At 35.9% G+C, this 7,545-nt stretch overlaps 1 long non-coding RNA gene across 1 annotated transcript; it reads right to left on the reverse strand.

The window, feature by feature from the left end:
• Positions 1-1,610: 1,610 nt before the first annotated feature.
• Positions 1,611-2,021, reverse strand: LOC108943079 (uncharacterized). Its single transcript, XR_001966984.2, has 2 exons — positions 1,973-2,021; positions 1,611-1,923 (listed from the first exon to the last, which is right to left on the reverse strand). It is a non-coding gene; the product is annotated as an uncharacterized lncRNA (long non-coding RNA).
• Positions 2,022-7,545: the final 5,524 nt, after the last annotated feature.

Below are 7,545 nucleotides of genomic sequence, written 5' to 3' on the forward strand. Positions count from 1 at the left end.
TGACCTTATTCTGTCGCGTGAAGTGGCCTAGAATGATCGCTTGTTGCTCTTGCAAGACCCTTACAACGTCAACGACATGTTCCTCATTAGCATCATCGGGAGTGGTCTCCCGAACATATCGAGGATATTGCTTATCATGCACCGGTGTAGCGCCATTTCCCTCATTATGGGTGTCACTAATTGAGTCCTCAAAATGAGGATGATCTACTCGAATCTCGGGGTTGTGCATGTCGTTAACAGTGTTATATGTCATTTCTTATGATTTTTTCTAAGACAAAATAATCAAAACACGTTCGTAAAAAGGCAAGGGTCAATTTAATTACACGGCTGTCTAGGCCCCACGATGGGCGCCAAACTGTTTACCCGTAAAACGGTACAGTTGAATTTATACATGGTTTCTAGACAGATAAATTAATTTGATACTGAAATAATAAAATCATCGAAGAATTATGAAATACTTAGCATTAGGATATAGACGAAACAGCAGAAGCAACACTTCCGGGAACAAGATTTTCGAGTACAACAACAACGAAATCAAAAAGTAAGAAGATAATACTATATTGAGCTTTGTATATAATGTAGCATACGTTTTTCAGAAAATTCATGTCCTTTACAATGACAACTGAGCTCACTATTTATAGCTATGAAGGAAGTCCTAGGATCGTGCCCTTCTTTAATGTCAATTATGAGGAATATTGGTGAAGATGTAACGGTGAACATAAATGCTAAATTCCCTGTAACGGGTAATTGCTCTTAATGCCGTGGAATATTCTCTATTAAATGCTACCGGGCGAAGAGCATTTATCACATCTTTATAAACGTTATTCTTTTCGGTTACAAACAAAATAGTTGCCTTCGGTCTTTGGTCATCCCCCGTCTTGGATTCCATGTGTCCCTTTTTTGGACGGCCACGTGTCATAGCATATTTTACCCTATACATTTATATATTCACTTTTACTGCAAAAGTATAGCCACAATGTGTCATTATTAACTAGATGTGCGCATGGCCGTGGGACTTTAATTCTAGTAATGTGGGGGTATTAATATATTTGTAAGTTACAACATTAATAGGTAAATTTCACAAATAGTCATATAACTATGACCTTTTTTCATCAAAGTCATATAACTTTATTTTCTCACACAAAAGTTATATATCTTTCACCATCTTACTCATTTTTTTAATTTTTTAATTCAAACTAATAAATTATGATACAATTAAAATATGTCCGACCCGACCCGACCTAATATCCATATCCACAAATTAAGGTAGATCGTTTGAATTTTCAACCAGAAATTCTTTAAGGTAGCCTCAAAATACGATACTTCTCATAATTATGCTTACCAACAAACTATACAATTTCATGAATGCAAAAGAATTATCATGCTATTTTCTTTTCAGTTATTCGGTTATTCCTGGACCTCTCTCCTTATGTAAGTATCTTATTTGTGATAATGGGTAGGTGCTTCATAGATCCATGACTATCCTGTCACAATCTATTTAATTCTAAGGAAGTACCTAATAGTAAAAATCATAAAGTAAAACATTCCTCGAACTAAAAGAACTTTTATGGAAAAATAGAACTACTTTTGTAGGAGAACGAGCAACACTATTGAACAAAATATTGCTTACTAAGCAATACAACAAATAAAAAATGCGTCAACCAAAAGACAAAAGCAGACACAATATATTGTGTCATTTTAAGTGTATGCCATTTACAAAAGATAATTTTTTTTTAAGACAAACATCCCTATTTTGTCTTTTGAGAGTTTACACATCTTCTTCACCACAACTTGCACATAATCTTGTATAACGTTCTTCTTGACTTCCCTGCCTCTTTTTTATACTTTCACAACTTCAGTGGCACCTTGCATAATTTTATGACCATGTACAGCTCTCCTGGCAACATCTTGTTCAGCAACATCCTATAAAACAATGCAACACCATGAAAAATTAATAAAAGATGTATTTTACGTCTATAGTTGATTGATTTCTTAAGATGAGGTCCACATCTATCCTTTCTGCATTTTGAGGTTGTTGAATGAAACCTTGAATAACCCACATCTCTGGATAATAAGTGTCACGACCCAAACTCTAGTTTAGACCGTGATGGCGCCCAGCACCGTTGCTAGGCAAGCCGACAGTGAACAATCTAGTAATTTTCATTTTTAATAAGTCAAACAGCTAACTTTCTTTAAAAATTTAGAGAATTTAGCAAATAACGGAATTTAAAGTGAACAAAATGAAAACAGCTAAATGAAATCATAAACGTAGAAATACAACCTAAAATCATAAGTCTACTAGCTAGTGTATGTCAAGACCCGGTGTCACAAGTATATGGGCTACTAGTAGAATATACAAAAGAATTCTAATCTACCGTCTAAAATGGGATAGACAAAACAAATAAACAAAGAAAAAGACTCCGGCTGCTGCAGAACGACTCGAAAGGGTAGCTCACCGAGTAGTCTTATAGCGGGGATCAAATATGCGCATCGGGCTGGTAATCAGATGTACTTGCCTCAGATCCTGCACAATCAAGTGCAGAAGTATAGCGTGAGTACATAAACAACATGTACCCAGTAAGTATCTAGTCTAACGTCGAAGAAGTAGTGACGAGGGGTCGACTCTGACACTTACTATGGGCCAACAATAATATATCAAATATATACTAAGCATGGATTTCATGAACAATACTGAAAGCTCAATATCAGGAAATAGTAAATTCTTCTTTCGCAAGTATTAAATCCCAAGCTTAGTTTCATTATTTAACAGCTTGCAATTCAAGGCATTTTAAGTGTAAATCATGAATAGTTCCAAAGTTTTTCATACGCATATCATGCCAAGGTCGTACGGCCCGATCCAACATAATATTTAAACTGTGCACTGTCGAGGGTCAAACGGCACGAACCATAGATACATCTATCTACTATCGAGGCGTTCGGCCCGCTCCATAAATAGAAAATATTTCAAATAACACACAAGTTCTCATTTATAGTCAAGTGTTCCATTCGCAAATTTAAGTAAGTAACTTTAACCTTTTTCAATTCTTTTATCAACTCAAATATGCCTTAAGCAATTAAATCAACAAATGAGAGTGCAAACATTTCAAGTATAGTATGGTATAGGTCCTAGACTACCCGGACAATAGCATAATTAGTAGCTACGTATGGACTCTCGTCACCTCGTACATACGGAGCCCTACACGTAGGAGCACATTTTAGTTATAATTTACCTATGGGGTTAATTCCCTCTTATAAGGTTAGAAAAGAGACTTACCTCGTCTCAAAGCCTACTTCTCAATTCAAGAATGCGCTCAAACCTTCAAATTTGATGCCAAACGACTCGAAACTAGTCAAACATTTCATAAATCAATCAATCTATGCTCAGAAGTTCATATTTTTATTATTAGAGTGATTACCCAACCCAAATTGCAAGATCCCTAAAATTCACCTCGGGGCCCACATACCCGGATTCCAGAATTATTTGAAGAAAGTTATTACCCATAATCTTAGGAACATAAATATATGATTTTCACTAAGTTTCATAATCATTTTCATGGTAAAATCTAATTTTTATTAAACCCTTGATTTTTCATCTAAACCCATGATTTCTACCAATTTTCATATTGAAATCTACCCATAATCTATGTATTAAACTCACATTAAGGTAGGAATTACTTACCCTCAATAGCTAGGTTGAAGTCTCCCTTTTTGAAGCTCTAAAATCTCCCAAATGTGTGAAGAATGGGAGAAAAATGCCTAAGTCCCGTATTAAATGAAGTTCACTGTCTTCAGCGATTTTCGCACCTGCGGTCATAGGGCTGCACCTGTGCCCTCGCTTCTGCGGACAAAAGTCCGCTTCAGCGAAACTCCCCTGGACCGGCTGGCGTCGCTTCTGCGGACGGGTATCCGCTTCAACGGAGGATGGGCTGCCCTTCCTTGGCCGCTTCTGCGAGGTTTGGCTCGCACCTGCGGCTGGCCAAGCGCAGGTGCGATTATGATAGACCTGATGCTTCAGCTATTGCTCCAAATTCTCATCTTGGTCCGAGCCTCGTCCGATTGACACTCGGGGCCCCCGGTTCCCCGCGCGAATGTACCAACAAGTTTGGAATCATAAAACGGACTCTCTCAAATTCTCGGAACGCCCGAAACAACATCAAAACTAAGAATCGCACCCCAAAACCAATTGAATCAAACTTAAGAACTTCAAGTTCTTCAATTTACTCCCAATGCACTGAAACGTACTTAAACTACACGGAATGACACTAAATTTTGCGTACAAGTCTTAAATGACATTACAGAACTATTCCCGATCTTAGAATTCCGTTTGACGTTGATATAGCCAAAACCCGCTCCAAACCAAATTTAAAGAACTTCAAGATTCTTCAAGAACCAACTTTCACTATTAGGCGCCAAAACGCTACAAGGTCATCCAAAATCTGATTCTAACATACTCCCAAGTCTAAAATCATCATACGAACCTATTGGAACCGTCAAATACTAATTCGAGGTCGTTTACTCAAAATGTTGACCGAAGTCAAACTTGGCCTTTTTAGTCAACCTTTAGGAATCAAGTGTTCTGATTTCAACCCGAATCCTTCCAAATCCCGAACCAACCATCCCCGCAAGTCATATATTAATGAAAGCACATACAGGAAGTCTTATTTGGGGGAACGAGGTTCTAGAAAGTAAAACGACCGGTCGAGTCATTACAATAAGTATTTGACTAGCCCAAAAGGTAAGATCTACTTACACAATAGACATGGGAAAGCCTTTTATTTTCTCTCTCAGTGCATGTTAGGTGACCTAGCTTGTAACACCCCGAAAACGTTTGAAGTGTTTTAAGACTATTAAGAAGATTGGTGGGTGCCAATTATATTAATTCGAGTATGAACAGGACTAATAATATGAATGATATCAATTGATCATGATAATATATGTATGAGGTTCATTTAGAATGGTTTATGGTCCAAGCAGAGCCCTAAGGCTAAGTCAAGTTGTAAATTATATAATGGAGTAAAGTTTCAAATGAGTTCGCACAAGACATAACTTCAAACGAGCATAAATCTCATGATATGAAGAGTTATATGGTTTATCACATATCTAATTAAAGGTCTATGTGTCTAGTTTCTAATACTTCAAACCGTTCATCATTTGGAGGGTTTTACAAGGAGTTATGACATTTTTACCAAAGGATAGCAGAACAGCTATATGAGTCTTGCGTAGCTTACACACCATGCGTAGGCAAATCCAACAGGTGCTAATAGAAGAGGAATGGTAGGACATCCTCTGTAACCTTTGTGCGTAGCCTACGCATCCATCAGACTCATTTTTAAAATGTAGAAATAAGGGTTTTGAGAGAGAAAGTGTTAGTTCTTCAACTTGGAATTGATTTCTAGAGAGAACGGGAAGCTCTTCCACCATGGATACACTTCAAGGTATGTTATTTTGGTACAAAGATGATTATATTACATCATTTAGTAATAACACTAATACTATTATGGATCAAATCCATAGAAAATGAGTTGAATCTTCAAGAACATCAAAAAGAGGAAAAGTGAGATTCTTCCACCAAGAGGTAATCCCTTCACTTGAGCTTCATATATATGTCATATTGGAGTATGGGTAGCATATTTATGAGTTTTATTTGAAGTTGTAATGGGATATTAAATGAACCCTATAAGGGTGGGCCTTGAAAATGATATTTTGGGCAAAAAAGAAGATGAAAGTGATGAATTGATATAAATGAAATTGCTTTGAGTTTCTAATGATTCCAATAGACTTGATAACTTAATTGATGAACGAATTGAATAGGAAATCACCATTTGGACAAGATGCAACACTAGTTCTTGAAATGGGTGTTCTTGAACCTAGAGTTTTGTTGGAGAAGACAATGAATAGTGACTTGATGATATTGGATAATTAACATAGTGTTATTAAAGACTCTAAATGAGTATTAAATGATAAGAATGGAATTGAATAGGCTAATGAGTGAGCCTATTGGATAATTTGGGATGGTTGTAGGCTTGTTGCTGAATTGTGAAGCTTAAAAGAATATTTATAAATTTTTTTGTATTTGTATTGATGTATTTATGATATCTAATGGTAGATACTGAATTGTGAGCGATATTTGATTATTTTAATTAATTGGAGCATTGTAGTAGTTTTGGAGCTTGAAGGTTGAGGTAAGTTGATTAAGACTTACTCTTCTTGAGGAATTCTCTTTAAAGCATGTATTAAGTTGATCTATTGTATTATTTGTAAATGTGCATTCGTACTTGTGGAGACATGCGAGAAAGATGTCACAATGTGTTTCTAAATTATTGCTTATGAAGTGTCATGCAATTTTATAAAAGTCTTATTTTTAAAACTTGGTTGCAAAATGACACTTAAGGAAATTCTTATAAGTTTTATTAAAACTTATTTGTTGATAAGAGTATAAAATGCTTGAGTGCTAAATATATGTTTTCATGAAAAAAGTTTATCTTTTGAAATTACAACAAAGGAAGCACTTGTTGTATTTTTAGATTGATGTTATTTGGTAAAGGCTTTAACATGAAAAAGGATATTCATTTGATTTTGTTCAAATAGTTTAGATTGTCTATGAAAATCATGATTCGATAAAAATAGATCCTTTGAGGCAATTATGCTATGAATCTATTTTTGATATGTTAAATATTTTGGGAGTTACTAGCGGAGACCACCGAGATTGGTTCGAATGTTGAGTTCGTTACCATGAAACTACACGTGCCGGTGTAGGGACACATTCCAAGGCAAAGCCGAGGTTTGTGGGATAAAGTCCCCCATTGAGAGGGAAGATGATCATTACTTAAAGTAATGAGGTTAAGTCGACTCGTACGGCACTACGGGAAGCCGCCCAGACAAGTAGGGTCAAATACTTGTTGCTAGGATGATCACCTAGTAGTTGTTCATTATGTCAGTGTCAGTATAGTACTCCCGGTGAAAGAAAAAAGAGAACTTTCTTATGTTTAGGCCTAAGGAGTCGAAAATAATTTCGATGACTTAATGAGATTGAAATGGTTTTATATGATTTCTATGAAAATCTTGGGTTGATAGAGATGTTCTAAAATTTTATAGCATGGCTTAAATTTCACTTGTCTTTTATTTAAAATGATAAGAGCATGATTTATATAATTGTTTATCACTTTATGTCCAATATTGGTTGCATAGTTTTTTAAAATCTTGTCCCAGGAACTTGAGTTAAAGAGAGTCTATGTCAATTATTGAGTACCGATGTGGTGTACTCAACCCTTAGAGGCCCATCTCCAGGGCTCCACTTATTTTACATGTTTCAAAATTAGGTATGATATGTGGCATGCGGTCAGGGCTAGGATGACTCTCTTCCTGAGGTATATGGTGAGGCACCGCTCCTATTTTATAGTAGCTATCATGTTGTTTTCTTAATTTATACTAGTCGGGTATTAGCCCTATTGTTTAATTCTATTCTTTGGTATAAAGGCTTCATAGATAGTTGTGAAACGTTGTAGTAATGGCATTGTACATGACGAACATGAAAAGATACTTATT

The sequence above is a fragment of the Nicotiana tomentosiformis genome, chromosome 4 (genome assembly GCF_000390325.3).
Source record: "Nicotiana tomentosiformis chromosome 4, ASM39032v3, whole genome shotgun sequence".
NCBI lineage: Eukaryota > Viridiplantae > Streptophyta > Magnoliopsida > Solanales > Solanaceae > Nicotiana > Nicotiana tomentosiformis.